This window comes from Alnus glutinosa, chromosome 10 (genome assembly GCF_958979055.1).
Source record: "Alnus glutinosa chromosome 10, dhAlnGlut1.1, whole genome shotgun sequence".
Classification (NCBI taxonomy): Eukaryota; Viridiplantae; Streptophyta; class Magnoliopsida; order Fagales; family Betulaceae; genus Alnus; species Alnus glutinosa.
In genome coordinates this window covers 13252504-13274306 of record NC_084895.1, presented here as the reverse complement: position 1 = coordinate 13274306, position 21803 = coordinate 13252504, and the positions used below count along the sequence as shown (strand labels likewise).

General features: G+C 36.3%; 1 long non-coding RNA gene across 1 annotated transcript; it reads right to left on the bottom strand.

The window, feature by feature from the left end:
• Positions 1-11083: 11083 nt before the first annotated feature.
• LOC133880483 (uncharacterized) lies at positions 11084-17690 on the bottom strand. Its single transcript, XR_009902302.1, has 2 exons — positions 17149-17690; positions 11084-11340 (listed from the first exon to the last, which is right to left on the bottom strand). It is a non-coding gene; the product is annotated as an uncharacterized LOC133880483 (long non-coding RNA).
• Positions 17691-21803: the final 4113 nt, after the last annotated feature.

The following is a 21803-nucleotide window of genomic DNA, read 5'->3' as shown; positions in this document are numbered from 1 at the left end:
CGCCAGCGAGGACTCGTTTTTCACATGTTAGTCTAGTGATGGTCAGAAAAAATAATAAAAAAAGATCAACAAGGGTGCTTGACCTGACCAACCCATGTCATTTAGTTGATGACATATTCGAGAACTGACATTGATCTTGTGGCCCCACCACCAAAACTAGTTGCAGGGTCCAAGATTTTTTTCCGATTTGGTGGCGATTGTGAGATCTCGCATTCCAACCACCACCAACTACAAACTGACTAACATCCACTGCTATTGATGTGGTTTAGAAGCCCTATTGTGGTTAATCAATTTGTAGGAAGTTTTCATCAGTTGACATTGATTTATTCGATTGTCAAAGATCACCAGCAACTGACCCATGGGCTTAGTTGCACCCCTAGGGTTTAACAAAGAAGTAATTTTTTTGATATTAATTACTATCTTGTAATTTAATTTTTCAAATTTTTTTCCAATATTTTTGAAAAGATTTCAATTGTTGGAGTTCACTAAAATGTGAAATTAATTACTATTTTGTTTTTGTTTTTGTTTTTTTTGTAGCACTTTATTTTACCATTTACTTTGGCAATTTATACAAATTTTTCATAGAAAATTGTAACGCCCCGCCTTTTATACTTATTGTTAGTATTTTATATTGGCAACATTCTGGTTGACAAAAAGACTTTATGTAACGGTTGCTTTTTAACAGGATTATCGGTTCTATTCAGAGTCTTCAAGTAATATGGACAGTGTCTCATTTCATGCTATGTGTATGGCCACAAGTTTCTAAGAAGATGTCCTTGAAGATTCCATACAATTTCCAAGTCAGAACAACCGATTCCTATGCAACCGTCCGGACGGGCCTTTGAAGGCGTTCGGATGCCCTACAGTGTCTAGAAGCTTCAGCGTTGAAGACGTCCGGATGGAAGGGCAACACCGTCCGGACGCTAGGTCAAGCTTCTCCAATTTCTACTCGGAGTTGGATTTCATGTTCAGACACGGATCAGGAAACAGCAACCGTCCGGACTGAAGGGCAACACTGTCCGGACGCTTTTCAAGTTTCCAGAAAGATTTCTGCACACGTCTCAGTGTTTTTATCATAACTCTTTGCTTGAGTATCGGATTGAGATAAAATTGGTGTTGTTGGAAAACTAAGAAAAAATCATACAACTTGAATGTCTAGACAGCAAATAGAAACGTCTGGAAGGCCCACCGTATGGATGGAAAGAGAGTAACATCTGGAAGGCCTCCAAAATTGCTCTGTTTCTGAAAGGCGGTCGCAGAAGATTGTCTGGACGGTCCGCAGTCAGAGTTCGATTTTGAGCAGATTTAGGGTTTCTTTAAGCCTATAAATAGAGGGCTCTAGGCTTGTAAATTGTATGAATTCAGTATCGAATTCCATAGTGCTTTGAGAAGGTGTTTAGGGAGAATCGAAGATCCGCTAGCTCTCAAGCCGTTGCCGGTGTGTGCTCAACTGTTTGTGTGAAGTCTATCTTAGGGGTCAGCCCTAAGGTAAAGGAATCCATCAAAAACCCCTTCAGGTGGAAGATCTGGTTGGGAAGCGTTCACGATGGGCTTCGTGTCAGAGTTAAAGGTATGACTACTGCATAAGGGTATGTGAGTATGAGTGTCTTGTAACTAGCTTTGTTTTTGGATAGTGGATTTCCTGGGTTTGGCTACCCCGGAGTAGTTTTTCTCTTCACAGAGTTTCCACTTCGTCAACAAATATCTTGTCTTTTAAATTTCGCATTTTAAGATATTTTGTTGCACACAAACACACACACTTGGTTGTTAGAAGTCAATATTTAATTTTCACATATTTTTATAAAAAGGAGTAAGTGGTTAATCCGATTAACCATGTGACATTACTACATCAAAGACAATAAATTCCCACATGACACACTAGAGTTGTCTAAAATATCTCAAAGATAAATAAATATGAATATGATGTTCTTACACATTAAATACACACCTAAACAATAACATATGTGCCATAGGTGGCACTTGTACAAACATAACTATAGTATTAATATAATACAAACAACAAATAAAAACATTGCATATTAATGAAAAATGCATATGTAGGAGAAGTCTGACTATTGACATAAAGAGGCACTAGATGGCCTCATCCATATATATATCAGGATCGGCATAAGAACCCAAACCGTCCTTATCTTCCTCTTCCATTCCTGCACAATCATCTATGTGATTATGGGCATTACCACAATCCTATATGCAATTTAATGAGTCAATCGTTTTAATAATATAATGGTCACTGATTTCTTAGGAACACATAATCAGAAAAATATTATAATATAACATTTTGTCTATATATATGTAAACAATTCATGATCCATAGTCATGAAGTGAATATATATATCTATCTATAAAGCAATAAAGCAATGATATGATGTAATAACAATTTTGTATGCGGAATCTTATTTATTTATATTTTTCACTCCACTCGTTTAGAGTTGACACTCGGTTAACGGATATTTTTTGAACCGACACTCTCACCATATAAAGCTTATTTGTTTTCTGCTAGAAGCCCTATGGTCCCAGCCGACTGAAAGCCTATGGTCCCAGTCTTGCTGTTCTTAAATCTATCACAAGAGCCTAAGGTCCCACTGGTAGCCATCTCACCCCTTGCTACTCACCAGCTTTGCTATTAACATATTTATTAGTCCAACTGTATACATAATATGCAATATTTCATTCCCACATACATTTAAACAAATCTGCAATCACTATATTATGGAAATCAGAAGCATATCTCATTAAGTAATTTATACTTACTCTTCTTAGCATTAAGAGAATATCCACACAAGTGATTACTACAACACAGTTTTGTACATGTGATAGTGAATTAGTACAAATTGCTAAAAAGATTATTTTATCACTTTCGCCGCATTTGACTTTTAAATAAGTTACTATAGTTCCTAATGTTATTTAGACATTAAGTTGGTGTATAAAAATAGGTAGATAGCATTACCACATATTTTCATATGGGCATCACAATGACATTTATATAGTTAATGCCTAAAATACCTTTAACCTAAAAGAGGCATCATAACAGTATTAGTATGCTAAAAGCTTAATACTTTTGTATAAAAATGGACATAGTAACCCCATTTGTATAAATAATGGGTACAATATTTAAAAACACACGGACGGCATAACGGCATAATTATGGATAATTCCTATTATACCCTTTATAAAATTCAGCAGAACAACGATGCTTTTATAACTAATGCTTAAAAACCTTTTAAAATTTTGGACAACGTAACAATGCATTTATGAAATACTCAATTGAATTTGAGCATCAAAATGGTGTATTTAATAAATATTTGAACAGTTTTGGAATGAAAACTTTCAACGCATTTTCTAAGCACATAATGGATGTAATTAAGCTTAAACTGATTTAAATGACTTCAAAAGAAAAAGAAAAAAAAAAAAAAACTCATGAAATAAATGGTTGGAAACTTACCAAGATCCTTCAAAATGATATTGGAATACTTGAAAAGGACTCCAAGCACACAGAATAAGGGCTGGCCATTGGGTGCAAGATGAGAAAGTGAGAGAGTGACTTAACTGAGCTTTCCTATTTATAAAGGATTGAATGGCTAGGATTTTTTAAACACATTTTGATCCAATGGATGGGGTTGATGCACTCACAAGGGTAGGCATCAAGGGAGGATGAATGTGAATCTTCTAATCATGATTTTTCAATAATATCTCTTATCTTAGTAACCTTATTCTTTAACTAGGTAATTTTATCATTAGATACTTACTTGACCTTATAGTAGCTATTAAACGACCATACAAGACAAGAAAGGACACTTGTCAACTCTAGAAAGCATCAGAAAATCAATAGGGTGACGTGGTAGCCATACGTGCATCCTACCAGCCCACTAGTAGTAGGTTCACAGCGATTTTCGGCCAATCTATGAAAATATGATTTTTATGAAATTTTACATATAGATAGAGCACTTTGATATGAGCGTTATGGTCTTTGAATCGACCAAAATGGAGTTTGTTTCACCCATTTTTTAACTGTCCAAAGTTTCAAGTCTATTAAGCTTGTCCAATCAACTAAACGTGCCTCAATTGACTCCAAATTTTTACCACGTGTTCTTCATGCACAAAAGGTCTTGGGGTAATTGTTTCAGAGAAAATATCCTTTGAATTTATCTTCTATTTCTGAGTTATACCATTATTACGTATAATGAGCAATAAAAGAGATAATATTTTTTATTATCCTTTTATTAATGTTTTAATATTCTTTATTGTTAGTTAGATACAGCTAGCATATATTTTATTCAGATTATATTTAGCCTTAATTATAGTTGTAGATATTCTATAATTATAGGTTGATTATAGTTTCCTTGTCTGGTTTCCTAGAATCATGTAATTGCTAATATTCATCATTGTAATTACTGTTTTTTTTTTTCTATATAATACGAGAACCCACACAAAGAGAAGTATTCAATCCAATTGACATGGTATCAGAGCTAAATTAGGGTTGTTCTAAGTTTGTTTTTCCGTAATTTTCTGTGGGTAGCGGCCGAGGGTTGCTCTAGGGTTTTCTGGGTGTCGGCAGATTTTGGTGCTGTTCTGGTGGCTCTGTGCAGCTTCTTTGGTTCGACAATTCTGTTATGGTGCTCTCGGTAGAGGGTTCGACGATTCTGTTCTGGGGCTGGTGGTTTTGGTGCTGTCGACAAAAGTAGTGTTATTTTTTTGGAGATCTCATTATGCAGTGCCATGTGTGATCGTGCGGCAGTGGGCTATTGCTCAGTCATTATCTGTAGTGTTGCGTGTGGGCGCACTGGTGACGATCTGTGAGTCATGTGGTGTGTTCCAGTGGTGTGGTGATTTCTCCAAGTTCGGGGAACGTGAGGTGCGATGTGTGGTGTGCTCCAGTGGTGCGGTGATTTCTCCACATTCGGGGAACGTGAGGTGTGCGTTGTGGGAGACAATCATACTTGGAGTTGTAAAAGTTTATGAAATTTTTGGAAGGTTATGATTTTGTTGGGTTTCATCATGTCTTCTAGTGATTCTTTTGGGGTGCATTTTACTGAAGAAAAAAAAAAATAATAATAAAAAAAAAAAAAAAAAAAAAAAAAAAAAAAACTCTGCTTGGGAATTCCAATTTCGCTTATTTGTTATGGGGAAAGAATTGCGGGGCTAGATTGATTGTAGTGATTCCGAACCTACGAAGCCTAAGGGTTTGGCAAACTAGATTTTAGGGGCTGTTGATCCTCTTATTGTGCTCAATTTAAGGGCCTATAAGACTGCAAAGACTATGTGGGAGTACTTGCTAAAGGTTTATCACCAGGATAATACCGCATGTCAATTTCAGTTGGAATATGACATTGCTAGTTACACTCAGGGTAATCTATCCATTCATGAGTATTTTCCTGGATTTCAGAATTTATGGGGAGAATTTTCTGATGTGGTTTATGCGAAGGTACCTGTTGCATCTATCTTTGCTATTGAGGCTGTTCACGAGTAGAGCAAGAGAGATCAATTTCTAATGAAAATTGCGCCCTGAATTTGAGGCTACTCATTAAAATTTAATGAACTGGGATCCTTCACTGTCTTTGGATGTTTCTTTTGGAGAATTACTTTGACATGAGAAGCGTCTTCTCACACAAGTTGCGTTCTAGCAGGATGCCAATCCGAATCCAAATCCCTTTGCCTATGCAGCCTACGGGAGAGCGAAAGGTAAAGATATGCACAAGGTCTAGTGTTTCGGCTGCTAGGAGTATGGTCATATTGCCGCCAACTATGCAAAAAAAGTTTGCAACTACTATAAGAAACATGGCCACTTTATCAAAGAATGTCCCACTCGTCCTCAAAATCATCACGCTACCGGTTATCAGGCTACAATGAACACTTCTTTTGCTCCAAGGATGTCCTCAGCTTCTTCCTCTACAGCCAGATCCTCTAGCATTACCCCTAAGATGGTCAAGCAGCGTTTTCTGCCTTAGGGCTTCAAGGTAATACTTCGCATAAGTCTTGGCTTATTTATTCTACTGCATCCAATCATATGACCAAATCATTGGATACATTGTGCAGTGTTCATCCATATCATAGTTCATCCCAAATTCAAGTAGCCAATGGGAGTCATTTAGCTATTAATGAAATATGAGATATCAATCATTCATTCAAAGATGTTTATGAATTTCCTGGACTGTATACTAATCTTATTCCAGCTGGTCAGTTAGTTGAGAAAAACTATGATGTCCATTTTTCTCGTGATGGCTGTCTTGTGCAGGATCAGGTGTCAGGGAAGATACTGGCCTAAAGTTGGCAGACTCTTTCCACTTCAATTTTCTATTCCTAGTAGTTTATCTTTGGCTTGTATGATAGTTAATACTCCGAGTGAAGTATGGCATAAACGTTTGGGCCAACCAAAATCTTTTATTTTGTCTCGTATGTTAAATTCTGGTTTGTTAGGCTATAAAGAACATGTTTCTAAACACTTGTCTTCTGATTGTTCTGTATGCAAACTTGGTAAGTGTAAGACTCTTTTGTTTACTTCTCATGGTAGTCGTGCTACTAAATGCTTTGATATTGCGCATAGTGATGTGTGCGGCATTACTCCAGTAATTTCTCATGCTCGATATAAATATTTTGTGACATTCATAGATGATTTTAGTCGATATACTTGGGCCTATTTTCTTCGGGCCAAATCCGAGGTCCTATCTATTTTTCAGACCTTTGTACCATATATTGAGAACTAATTTTATACAGGTATTAAGATGTTGAGGTCTAATTCTGGTGAAGAATACATGTCCCACGAGTTTCATGATTTTAATACATTCCAAATGAATTGTCTTTCAGTGCTCTTGTCCTTATACTCCTCAGCAAAATGGGTGGTAGAACGAAAGAACCGCCATCTCTTGGATGTTGTTCGCACCTTTTTCTTGAATAATATGTTCCTTCTAAATTCTGGGTTGAGGCATTATCTACTGCAGTTTACTTGATTAATAGACTGTCCTCTCAGGTCTTGAATTTTGATTCTCCTTATTATCGTTTGTACCATCAGCATCTTAGCTATTTTAATCTGCATACTTTTGGATGTGTTTGCTTTGTTCATTTACCTCCTCTTGAATGTCACAAACTCTCTGCTCAGTCTTTTAAATGTGCCTTTATGGGTTATAGTATTTACCACAAAGGTTATGTTTTCTATGATTCTTGTGCTAACAAATTTTGTGTATCTCGTAATATTGTTTTCTTTGAGAATCAATGTTTCTTTACTACATATGTTGAGTCGTTGCCTAAGATTAGTATTCTACCTTATTTTGATGAATTGTCACCTCTTCCTGATCGATTCAAACCTGGAATTGTGTATACTCGAGGTCAACCGACTTTGCCCCTTTTTGAGACTGACTCTTCATTTAAAACTATTCCGACAACTTCTCCTGAGATTTACATGTCATCCGAGATAGGTTCGATCAGTTCTCCCATGCCTTTTGAGCATGGTCCTTGTTAGTTTTTGTGTTGGATGCATTCTGTTGGACAAAATCACTTCTATGTAATGTTGCTGCTTTCACAGGGATGCTGTTTTATTCAGAGTCTATACTTCAGTTATGAGCTTCAAGAAGACTCTGTGAAGAATTCAAATCAGTCAGTTCAGTTCCCTTGCATCCGTTTGGACAACGTGGTATTCCGTCCGGACGCTCATTAGTCAGCAACATTCGTCCAGACGACGAGAACTTTCCATCCGGATGCCCATTAGTGTCTAGAAGCTTCGAATAGTTCAAGTTTGCATCTGTCCGGATGTAATGGCAAATCGTCCGGACGCTCTTCAAAGTTTGAGAAGATCCCAGTGGTCCAGTGAATCCGTCCGGACGACGTGGCTATATCTTTTGGACGCCATTCAGTGTTTGACAAGCATTAGGGTTTCTGCCTCAAGACACAGTTATGGGAAGTAGGCTGCAACCGTTCGGACTATGTGTGATCCCGTCCGGATGATGTCCTCTATAAGGCAAGTCGTGCATGCAAAGTTCAACCGTCCGGACGTTAGTCTTCATGGTTCGGACGATCAAGCATCATATATGGAAATTGCGTGCACCAGTTCAACCGTCCGAACATCAGACTTCAAGGTCCGGACGCTCGAAGCCTTAGTATGGTAATTACGTGCAGCCGAAGTGTAACCGTTTGGACGCTAGGGTAACATCGTCCGAACGCGGCCTTGTTATGGAAGCTTTTAGTGCTATTTTGGAAAGGCGGTTGCAGTTGATCGTCCGGACGCTCGGTCAAGTAGTTCGGACACCCTCGAGTATTTTGATCATAACTTTTTGGTCAAATATCGGATTGGGACAAAATTGGCGTGATTGGAAAGCTAACAAAAAAATTCTATAAATTGATGGTCCAGACGGCCATTATATTCATCCGGACGGTCCCCGTTTGGAAGGAAACATCAAGTGTCTGGACGGCCTTGTCAAAATTTGAGACTTTTTTAGAATTGCTTTTCGGACACGGAAACAGTTGCCAGTCCGGATGGCCAAGAATACCGTTCGGACGCGCGTACCAGAGAATCCATTTTTGACTAGAATTAGGGCTTCTAAAGCCTATAAACAAGGGGTTCTAGGCATGCATTCGACACAGAATTCGGTGGTGAATTCCTTATAGCTTAGAGAGGGTGTTTAGGGAGATATTGAAGATCTGCTAGCTCTCTAGCTTTTGCTAGTGTGTGATTTGATCAGCTGTGAAGTCTATTTTAGGGGTTGACCCTAAGGTAAAGGATTCCATTGAAGACCCCTTCAGGTAGGAGACCTGGTTGGGAGGCCTTCGTGTTGGGTTACACGTTAGAGTTCAAGGTACGACCACTACATCAGGGGTATGTGAGTGCTACTACTTTGTAACTAGCTTTGTCTTCTGAATAATGGATATCCTGGGTTTGGCTGCCCCGGAGTGATTTTTCTCTTAATTGAGTTTCCACGTCGTCAACAAAATATTTGTCTCCTTTGATTTCCGCATTTAATATTTTGTTGCACACTGTTCACACACACTTGTATAAATTAGAAGTCTCTTTATTTTTCAGTCCTCGATAATCTGCTCGAGTATCGCGTCCTCCTGACCAGTATGGTGATTACGACACTTCTTTTAACACTACTTGGTCGTCTATTTCCATTCCTACATGCTTTTCAGAGACTGTTAAACATGAATGTTGGCGAAAAGTGATGGATGAGGAAATTTAGGCTCTCCAGGACAATCATAGATGGGATTTGGTTCTTTCTCTACTGTTAAAGCCATTGGTTGTAAATGAGTTGTCTCGGTTAAGCTTCTCTATGATGGGAATTTGGACAGGTATAAGGCACGTTTAGTTGGACTATGAGGAGCCATTTGCTCCTATGGCGAAGATAACTACAATGCATATGATTCTTTCTATTACCGCCTCCCAAGGCTAGCCTCTTCACCAGATGGACATCAAAAATGCTTTTCTTCATGGTAATCTCAAAGAGGATATTACATGACTCCTCCTCGGGGTTTGTTCTCTACTTCGTCTTCCGCTGTATGTAAGTTAAAGCAGTCTCTTTATGGCTTAAAATAGGCTCCACAGGCGTGGTTTGAAAAAGTCAGGTCTACTTTACTTCGCCTCTCCTTTGATTATAGTTGCCTTATTTGGTTTCCTTGAATCATGTAATTGATGATATCCGGCATTGTAATTACTGTTTATTTTCTACATAATATGAGAACCCTCACAAAAAGAGGTATTGAATCCAATTGACATTTAGAAGCCTCAATAATACCTTAACTCCTTATTACCTTAAACATACCAGAAATGAAATCTACGACCTCAAATACTAATGAACATTTAATCCTATAAATATTCATATAGTCCTTATATTCTTTTTATATTTACCATTTGTATTATTATTTGGTCACAAATTCAAATTTAAGATGCAATATTACATGATTTAAAATTTGGGTGCTACATTCCACCCTCCTCAATGGAATTTCGTCCCAGAAATTTAAGTCTAAAAATTCTTGGTCTATCTCCAAATCTAGCGACTTAGATTTTAATATTGTTGGTGTGTAATTAGCTACATTCTGCTGGACAAAATCACTTCTATATAATGATGCTTATTATACAGGGATGTTGTTTTATTCAGAGTCACAGTTATGAGCTTCTAGAAGATTCTGTGTAGAATTCAAAACATGTTGATTAGTTCCCTTGCATCCGTCTGGACGACGTGGATTTCCATCCGGACACTCATCTGTCAAGCATCATCCGTTCGGATGACGAGAACTTTCCATCCGGATATCCCTCTATGTCCAGAAGCTTCGAACTGTTCTAGGTTGCATCCATCCGGACATCTCAGCAACACGTCTGAACACCTTACAGTGTTCGACAAGTTAAGGGATTTCTTTCCAAAACACAAATACGGAAAGATAGTTGCAACCGTCTGGATGATGTAGTGTTCCGTTCGGACGCTATCCTTGATATGGCAAGTCGTGCAGAAGAAGTTCAACCATCCGTACGTCAAACTCCATGGTCCGGAAGCTCAGGCCTTAATATGGAAATAACGTGCAGCAGAAGTGCAACCGTTCGGACGCTAGGGCAACACCGTCCGGACGCGGCCCTATTCAGGAAAGAAATAAAAAAAAATTGGAAAGCCGATTGCACAGTTGTTCGTCCGGACGCCTTCAGCTACCATCCAGACACCGCCTAGGAAAATCGTATCAGATTCGGTTTTAGTTTTCTGTAGCCTATAAATAGAGGCCCTTAGGCATGTCATTTGTAAGAATTTGGTATTGAATTCCGTAGAGCTTGGAGAGTTTATTTTAGGAGTTGTTGTGCTGATTCGCTCACTCTCTAGCCATTGCCGTTGTGTGCTGTTGCTGTGTTGAAACTAAAGTCTATCTTAGGTGTTGGCCCTAAGATAAATGATTCTATTGAAGACTCTTTCAAGTAGGTGACTTGGTTGGGAGGCGTTCGTTGTAACGCCCCGCCTTTTACAAAAAGGCTTAAGTGAAAATTTTGATTTTCATGTGACATTACGACATCATTAGAGTTATAAATTGGCAGGGGAATATATATATATATATTTTTTAATGATAACACATCAGAGCTTCTAACATAAATATTACAAAATAGATAAAAGAGTGAAACTGAATAATGACACTAGAAAATAGTATTTGTGCCACATATGGTACGGATAATTTACAACCAAAACACTCATAATATTATTATTACATACCAACAGAAATATAAATATTGTTTTCCGAATATAATAATAATAATGGACTAGACATAGTAGTCCACAAAAATGGGAGGCATCATAGCCTCAGACACTGCTACCAAGATCACCTAAAGGTCTGGACAATCGTGATACTCCTCTTCTTCATAACCTATATTAATATATAATACAGAGAGAAACAATAATACAAAAATACCTAGTGAGTCCACTGTTTTCAATAATAATATGATTGCTAATTTATTAGAAATAAAGAACACAATGCAATGACATAATAAAATAACAGTTTTATACGCACAGTCTTATTTATTTAAATAACCATTTTCTTCTTCCATTCATCATATGGAAACGTAACTGTAGCATATAAAATCTAGGAGACGTAACTCTTGTCTAACGTGTTATAGGAGATGTAACTCCCGTTTAGTGAGTTATAGGAGGCGTAACTCCTGTTTTACGAGTTCTAAGGAGACGTCACTCCTCTAATAATTTATTATCTTTTTGGCACAGGTAGACGTCACTCCCTGGTCCGTTGGTAGATGTCACTCCCAACTTTGTTATTTATTAATATTTTGGCTCAGCCAGATGTCACTCCCAATTCTTTTATAATTAAATTCATTAATTAAAATAACAAAATATGCAAATTTCACATGCGCAAACAATTAAATAAAGCAAAAATCATAACATTAAGGAAATTCAGCATCACCCTCAGTAAGTAATAAATACTTACAATTATTTCCTGCTTCTAAAGAGGATCAAAGATAATTGTTCACTGCAATATATATTTAATACAAATAATAGTGAATTAATACAACCCACTAATAAACTCATCTTAACTTTATTTTCATTTTTTACCTTTAAATCTTAACATAATCTCTAACAATATTTGGACATAATAACGGCATAAAAAATAGGTTAATTATATTACCACATATTTACTGTGGATATTATTACAACATTTATTAATTAAAGACTAAAATACCCTTTAATTAAAACGGTATTATAAAAACTTATCTATTTTTGTACCAAATCGACATAATGTCTCGATTAATATAATTAATGGGTTTTATATTTTAAAAGTGCACAAGCGGTACAATATAAATAATCCCTATTTTAATCTTATAAAATTTGGGGAAAATAAAGGCATTAGTATTAATAATGCCTAAAAGACTTTAAAATATTTTAGTGGCTTAACGAAGCTTTTGTAAAATAGTGACTTTTTACTCGGATGTTATCACGACGTGTTTTATAAATCTTTTGCGCCACTTGAAAAGCTTGTTTTAAAACACAACTTAAAACATTAGATACTTAAAATAATTAAAACTATAAAGTCACAAAATATTCAAACAAAGTTAATAACTTAAAAATTACATAAATCAAAACCTTAACTAGAAACTTACCAAGTATCAAATATATATACATATATAACACTCACACACACAAACTTCCACTTTTATCTTATCTTTTCTTTTTTTGTTTTCCCCTTTTGTCCTTTCTTATTTTTTTGTTCTATCTTTTGTATAATACACACACGAGAAGATTGAGGGAGAGACTTGAGAGAACTTACTGTGGCTTTTACTTTTCTTTTTTATTTATCCACTCATTCCTTATCTTTTTATTTCTTCTTTCTTATATTTTATTTTTTCCTTCTCTGCAGATGAAAGTCGAGAGAGACAAAGAGATGGAGAAGAGTGAGAGAAAGAGAAGAGCTACCTTCTTCTGATCTTCTACTTGCTGCTGGACCCAAAACCGAGAGAGAGCTAGAGAGTTCAAATAGATGGAGAGAAAGAGAAGAGTTGCAGAAAAATAATCAAGGAAGAAGGAGAGAGCTTTGGAGAGAATTTTCTAGTTTTCCACTTTTCTTTCTTTTCTATTTTTTTGGGCTACAAACTGTGAGCAAGAGAAGAAGACTTCGTGCAGAGAGAAAAACAGAGAATGGGAAAGAAGCAACCATTACATAAAGTGTTTTTGTCATCCAGAATGTAGCCAACATAAAATACTAACAAAGCATCATCCGTCCGGATGACGAGAACTTTCCGTCTAGACGTCGCTCTGTGTCTAGAAGCTTCGAACTGTTCCAGGTTGTATCCGTCCGGACATCTCAACAACACATCCGGACGCCTTTCAGTGTTCGACAAGTTAAAGGTTTTCTTTCCAAAACATAGATATGGGAAGATAGCTGCAACTGTCCGGAAGATATGGTGTTCCCGTCCAGACGCTATCCTCAATAAGGCAAGTCGTGCAGAACAAGTTCAACCGTCCGGACGCTCAGGCCTTAATATGAAAATAACGTGCAGCAGAAGTGCAACTGTTTGGACGCTAGGGCAACACCATCCAGTTGAACAGTTGTCCGTCCGGATGCCCTCAGCTACCGTCTGGACGCCGCTTAGGAAAATTGTATTAGACTCGGTTTTGGTTTTTTGTAGCCTATAAATAGAGGCCCCTAGGCATGTTATTTATAAGAATTCAGTATTGAATTCCGTAGAGCTTAGAGAGTTTATTTTAGGAGTTGTTGTTCTGATCCGCTCAATCTCTAGCCGTTGACGTTGTGTGCTGTTACTGTGCTGAAACTAAAGTTTATCTTAGGGGTTGGCCCTAAGGTAAAGGATTCCATTGAAGACCCTTTCAAGTAGGTGACTTGGTTGGGAGGCATTCGTGTTGGGTTACACATCAGAGTTCAAGGTACGACTACTACATAATGGTATGTGAGTGCTAACTAGCTTTGTCTTCTGAATAGTGGATATCCTAGGTTTGGCTGTCCTGGAGTGATTTTTCTCTTAATTGAGTTTCCATTTCATTAACAAAATTCTTGTGTCATTTAAATTTCGCATTTATATTATTTTGTTAACACATTGTGCACACACACGGGTAAAATAGAAGTCATCTATTTTTCAAATATAACATCCAATCATTAATCAAGGTCATCTCTCAAAAAGGGTGTAAGAAAATAATACTTGTCAAATCTATCTATTATCTTACCACACAAACTTTTCGATCTTCCATAATTCCTCTATCTATTTGTCTTTGTCGTTAGGTCTCGCAAAGGCTATTATACGTCCTTCTAACCTCGACAACTTTATCCGGAAACTAGGTTTTATTGAGTACCACGATCCTTTTTAATGAGCTTGTCATATCAACTAATGCATTTAACAATACTTCCATCTATCTTCAAATTACTTCACAAATCTCAGTCCTATAATTTCCTACATGTTAGACCTTAGTCGTACGTTTCCATTTTTTTCCTCTTAGTGTAAACGTCGCCTTTATTCAGGGACTTAACCTCATCCTTGTTACCTTATTTAGGAACAACCTTCTTTTAGCTACCACATAGCATTTCTCACTTTCCTAAAAATCAACTAGGCGTCGATATAAGTGATGTATCATGACCTATTCTCCACATTGTCCAAATGTATTGGATAATAATTCCAAGTTTTTATTCTTTTGTCATTGGAGTTCTATCTTTTGTTCATAGGAGAAAAATTTATTCATGATCTAGGGTCTCAACCTTCCGTTAATACCACATAGGGTCTTTCATAACTATTCCTATGCTTTTCTTTGCTCGGGTATTAACAACCTTGGTAAAGTAACTCAATTTATTCCATGAAAGCCTTATACTCAAGTCTTTCATGCTAACAACGTAGTCCTTAAGGATGTATTCGATAGAAATTCTCATTCCTAACAGTTGAGTACAAACTCTACTTATTTTTTAGTCTCGAAAAAGATAACGTAATTATCATGTATGCTTAACCAATGGAAGTCGTACTTGGCATCAATTTGGTCTTCTTGTCTTTGACTTTGATCTTCTTTGGTGTGAGCGTATGGTCTCGTATTAAGGATGTGTACTCCTGATCGTGCTAACCATTTCCTCCCTTAGGTACTTCCCTAGGATAGTTCCTAACCTGGTGACTTGTTTGACTGCAGCAACTACATGCTTTAGTTGTGACTTTATATTCTCCAAAACAAGGCTTGTCATAAACAAGATAAATAGGTTTTTGCCTTCCTTGAACTGTTCGAAAATCTTTCTTTCTTTCCATTTTTTTCGTCTCTGAACATCATGATCTTATCATTATTTGTTCTTCCTACCATTGCTGTTTGGCCATGGCGCAACCTATCAAATGTTAGTTATAACATGAAACCTATCATTTTACTTCTTGTTGTTTCGACTTATGACTTAAAACAAATCAACCCTAATCACTTTATGCCATGATTTCAATCTATACCTTTATATGAAATTCTCAGCTATAAATATTTTCTTTAGTGATCAATTTCCTTGTTGTCATAGAATTCCTTTGTCAAAATCCTAATCAACAAATCTATTGCTTATACAACCTCAAAGTCTACTGATCGTATTATTCCTCCTGGGTTCCACGCATCATTATCATTCTCGAGTACTAGCAATATAAATCAAAATACTTGAATGATTATTAGTCCATACCTCAAAATATTGCAATCCACTTTGTCAGCTCACTATGTTTCCTCGATCTCATTTAATCAATCTTACAAAAAAGGGTGTAACAAAATAATATTTTTCTGCGTTTCTTTCTATCTCTTAATATTTGAGATCATGTACAACTAGCACAATTATTCGAACTTATATATCCTCAATTCATATATATCTAGGTATAAACTCTTATATAGTATAATGATCTAATTCTAGTTTTAGCATAGACTACAAGAAAGCATCAGAAAATCAATGGGGTGACATGGCAGCCACACATGCATGCTTCCAACCCACTGGCAGTAGGTTCACAGCGATTTTTGGCCAATCTACAAAATTATCATTTTTATGAAATTTTACATGTAGATAGAGGACTCTGAGACAAGTGTTCAAGTCTTTGAATCGATCAAAACGGAGTTTGTTTGACCCATTTTTGACCTACCCAAAGTTTCAAGTTTATTAAGCTTATCCAATTATATTGGAGCCCTAAACGCGTCCCAATTGACTCCAAATTTTTACCACGTGTTCTTCACACAAAAAAGGTCTTGGGGTAATTGTTTCAGAGAGAATATCCTTCGAATTTATCTTCTATTTCTGAGTTATACCATTATTATGTATAATGAGTAATAAAAGAGGTCATATTCTTTATTATCCTTTTATTCATGTTTTAATATTCTTTATAACCCTCAATAATACCTTAACTCCTTATTACCTTAAACATACCAGAAATGAAATATACAACCTCAAATACCAATGAACTTTTAATCCAATAAATATTCATATAGTCCTTATATTCTTTTCGGATTTACAATTTGTATTATTATTTGGTCTTATTTCAATTTAAGATGCTATATTTCAGGATTTAAAATATGGGGCGCTACAAAAACTAGATCAATTGAAATATTGCAGCAATATTTTGAAAAGTAAAAAAACTAGAGGTGATAATGGTAATGGTGAAAATTTATTTGGCATTACTTTTGTAATCTGAATTACTAATCAAATATTCCATACATTAGCAAAGGAGTATGAATAGCAACTTTTAATACACGTTAAGATTGATATCAAAGAATCAATATTTGATGTTTTGTTGTAAATGAAAATCTATAATTTACAATGAACCTTCTACTACAATTTTGTAATTTCCAATGTAATATATCATATAAACTGGAGTAATTCTAGAATTTCCTCTTTTGTCCCTCTAAGAATGATGTGGTTTTTTAATCACCACTTGATCAAAATTTAATAGTGATCAATCATAAGCTCCTAGTGATTTTTAAAGCCACATCATTCTTGGAGAGACACAAGAGTGACTTCTAGTATTACTCATGTAATTGTTATCAAATTACAGCAAATATGTTCAAATAATAGTTTAGAGTTTGTCAAATATTTCAGCAAATATTTACTAGCTTAGTATGTATAATACTTCAAAAGAAAAAGATACCAATAGGATAAAATTCAAGATGATCTTGATGTGCATTGTTTCAATTAAAAGAAAGACATATAGAGAGAGTAGTTACGAAGTGTTACCACATCAAAGTTGAAACTCAACGATTCTACCTTGAAATGACATCCTTGGGGTTGGTGACATGCTGATAAAAACATCGCAATAAACAATGAGTAAAAAGGTTACTTTGACGATGTTTGTCTTTAATTCTCACTATTGGCTCGCATTTGACTTTGATGCAATTTTTAAGGATAAGATAATTAAGTGGGTCTTCAAGAACTCGGATTGAAGTGAAGCACATTGCAAAAGCGCTATCTATACAAAGTTCATATACTTTGTCAGGTGATGGCCATGTGCTTTTAATTCCAGCACACTGACCAACTACATGTGTAAGGCACAAATGCAATTCTCCAGTATCAAGTTTAGAGGAATAAGGAGGCAATATGGGAGGTGAAGACAGAGTTAATGAGGTTGCGGCAAGGTTATTGGCTTGCACACTAAAGAGAATAAGGATATGCAAGTTTGTGATCACCAACATTAGTTTTTTGACACATTTCATAACCATATTTTTTCTCTTTAGAAAGTTTCTTATTTTAACTCAAAATTATAATTAAGGCTTAAACGATTACATTTACATGCAAGTGAAGTGACTTTTGATTAGGCCAAAAGTTTTAATAGTTCTGAATTGACTTATTCTTAGAGCGATTTTATTCAAAAAAGTCTTTTTCAATACTTCTTATTTTAAGAAAAGTGACCTTTCTATAGTAAAGTAACTTTTGGTTAGAGCAAAAGGTTAAAGACAATATTTAAGCTAACATGTGACTCTTAGCAAAACTAAAGTATACTTGCATGAGCTAATTTCTTTTCAATTAACAAGTAAAGATGGATGATTAGATAATTATGATAATATTATATCAATGCACCCATTCAAAAGGTTTTGAAATATTAGCTCACAAAGCACGGTAAACACGTCAAATAAAAATAGATCAAATTTGAGTTATACGAAAAGACATTAAATATTAAAGATATTACTCAAAAGCCTACATGTATAGAATAGAAAAATTACAAAAGATAACGGAGTTTTGCAAACTATGAAGAGACATTTGAAGCAAATAGAACAAATCGACTAGATCATAGTAAGATACATGACTCGCTATGGATAGAAAAATGTATTGATTCAATGTTTAAGCAACACAAAATTCCATTGTTATACAACATTGACTTAATGAAAGTTTTACCTAATGAGAGCTGCTATAAAATAGTATCTTATGATTGTAAGATAAATCATAAGTTAAGTGGATTTTTTGTCTTAATTAGTAAAGGAAATATTGTCTCCTAATTAGGTTTATAAGCTTCTTATATGAATATTGGCTTGAAGAAACTTTTATTTTAATTGAGAGTCGTTTAAGAATTGTAGGATTTGATCAAGTAAGATAGATTATAAATTAAATGGATTTTTCGGGTTAAATCTTATTTAGGCCCTCGTACTAACAGTTGTTTGTGATGTAGCACTATGAACTGACAACTCACATGATATTGTCCTCTAAACTACCAATTTCATATGATTTAGCCCCCTCCGTCAATCTTCATCGTTATCTAGGATGAAAAATCAAATTTGACAAAAATGTTCCAAAAATACCCTTATTTTGACCATTGAAAAACCAAAATTACACTTCGTATTTATTAATTAGTAGAAAAATACAATTTAAAAAAAATCAAAAAAAAAAGAAAAAATAATTCAGAAGTCCTTTGGATAGGCAAAAATAACAATTCAGTGTACCACATGACAGATTCTATTAGTGTACCACATGTCATCACCAATAGAACGATGACACATCTCACTATTTTTTTTAAAAAAAAAAATGTATAAATTAAAAATATAAATATATAAAAATTAAAAACTTAACTACTTAATTTTTTTGATAAATGAAAAATAAATATTTGTGGTAGGTGTAAATTCTGAATCACTTTTGAGGTGTAAAAAATAATTCAGATGTCATTGGGGTAGGGAAAAAAAAAACATATTAACATATTAAAAATAAAACATGTAAAACCTAAAAAATAAAAAAACTTGAAAATTAGTTTTTTTTTAAAAAAAAAAGAAAAAAGAAAAAAAGAAGTTGAAAGCAGCCACCCATTTTGGGGGAGGGGGATTTGCCTACGAGCCACCCTAGGCGATGGGGGTGGTTGCACGCAACTCTCAGAGCCATCTAAGGTGGTTCACGGGCCACCGTAGAGGTGGTGCTAGCGTGTGAGCTACCCTCAAAGATTGCCGACGCAACCTCCGGCCCATGGAGTGGCTGCGTGTCCACCCCAATCTGCTATGTGTGGCTTGCAAGCCACCCCCTTGCTTTGTTAAAAAAAAATTTCTTTCTATATATATATATATATATATATATATATATATATATTGTTTTTTTATCCCCCAAGATGAAATCTCCTAATAGAGTGTCTGTATTATATCAAATTTTTAATATCCGACACATTAATTAGACGTTTAAAATATAAATTAGACTAAATAAATTTTTAGAGTTAGTAAAATGGCAAGAAAATACCAAGAAAACACTTGAAAAATGCGTAAACATGACTTTCTGAAAGTCGTGTTCGGACACGCATGGGACTCGGACAAGACCCGAGTTTCAGGAAGTCATGTCCAGAATTTCCCAACACGAACGCCTCCCAACCAGGTGTCCTACTTGAAGGGGTCTTCAATGGAATACCTTACCTTAGAGCCGACCTCTAAGATAGACTTCAGATGTAGTGCAGTACACTTGTAACGGCTTCAGAGGGATCTTGAACTTCTCAGAGCTTTTGTGGAATTCAATATTGAATTCTTGCAGTTCTCAATGCTGAGGTGCAGAATGGGCGACTGCTGTAATATGTACGGACGCCATCCGTACGGCTCAGGTTCACCGTCCGAACAGACAACTGTGCAACAGGATTTTTCAAAAATTTCGCTGAAAATCATTCTAGTTTAAGAGCCGCATCCGGACGGTGAGACACTGACGTCCGGACGGTCGCACGTCCGCTGTAAGTAATTTCCATATAAGGCTTCGAGCGTCCGGACCAAGGGGCATGAACGTCCGGCTGACAATTCTTCAACACGCAATTTCCATATCTGCTATGCGTGCGTTCGGACCATGATAGACAGACGTCCGGACGGTTGAAGTCGAATCGGCAATTTCCATCTTAGTTGCACGCGCATCCGGACCAAGGTTTATTGACGTCCGGACGGTGATATTTGAATTGCGATTCTTGCCTTATTTATGAGCGCATCCGGACAGGAAACCACATCGTCCGGACGGTGTATCAATCTTCCCATATTCTGAACTTGGAAAGAATCTAAAGCTGATCGATCACTGATGGACGTCCGGACGGGCTGCTGAGATGTCCGGACGGATGCAAGCTGGAAGAGAAGCTTCTCGATACAGTATAGGGTCTGGACGGAAAAATACATCGTCCGGACAGATGATGCTGGTCTGTCTGGCGTCCGGACGGGATGACACGTCGTCTGAATGGATGGAACAGTGGACAGATGGGCATCCGGACGGGATGACACCTCATCCGGACGGTTGACAGGGAATCTGAAATCTTCTATCTTTTTCGCAGCGCAGAGTCTTCTGAAAATGCTCTGACAAGTGGAATCCCTGTTTACATCACCTTTACACATAAGTGATTTTGTCCAAACACAGAATGAGGCCAAAATACTAACAAATACCGAATTGTGTAAAGAATACATGCCTAGAGGCCTCTATTTATAGGCTTAGAAAACCTAAATCGCCATTGATTTGGATTTCTCTAGGCGGCGTCCAGACTGAAGTATTAAGCGTCTAGACGATCGTCTGTGCAACTGGCTTTCCATATATTAAGGCCGCATCCGGACGGTGTTGCCCTAGAGTCCGGATGGTTGCACTTTGTCTGCACGTAATTGCCATAACAAGGACCACATCCAGACGGGGTCGCCCTGATGTTCGGATGGTTACAATTCTTCTTCATGTATTGCCTTATTAAGGACCTCGTTAGGACGGTGTTGCCCTGACATCCGGATGGATGCAGTTGTCTTCCCATATACGTGTCTGTAGCGGAAATCCAAATACTTCACGAACTCGGATTGGCATTCGGACGTGTTGCCATGACGTCTGGACGGATGCAATCCTTGAACTATTTGAAGCTTCTCGACGCTGATAGGCATCCGGACGCATGACTGGGCCGTCCGGATGAAAACATGGGATCTAACTTCTCTTAGTTGGAATTTGCACAAAATCTTCCTTAAACACTTGAAATAGCTTTTCTTAAATACTTTTGAAGACTCTGGAATACATGGCATCCCTGATAAAATGGAAACATTACATGATAGTGATTTTGTCAACAGAATATAGCCAGCCAAAAATAAACACATTTCCCCAAAGGTGCGGAATGCTTGTATACGAGAATATCTAAGTCACATGATTTTTATATATGTATTGATTTGTGAACCAATTACCATGGTTTATGTGATGACCCATTTTTTATTCCTTTTTTAAAACATGAAAATGAGTCATCACAGTGGCACAAACCATGTTTGAAATTCAAGCTTTTAAGATAATTCTTATGTTTGAAATCGTGTTTTAAAAGTATCCTGGCTTAGCCCATAAATTTTAGTTAAATGATCATACTTAACTTAACTGCTTGTTTTAACATTGTTCTTAAATTCATAATCTATTAAAATAAGATATCTTAAGGTTTGTCATTTTTGTCA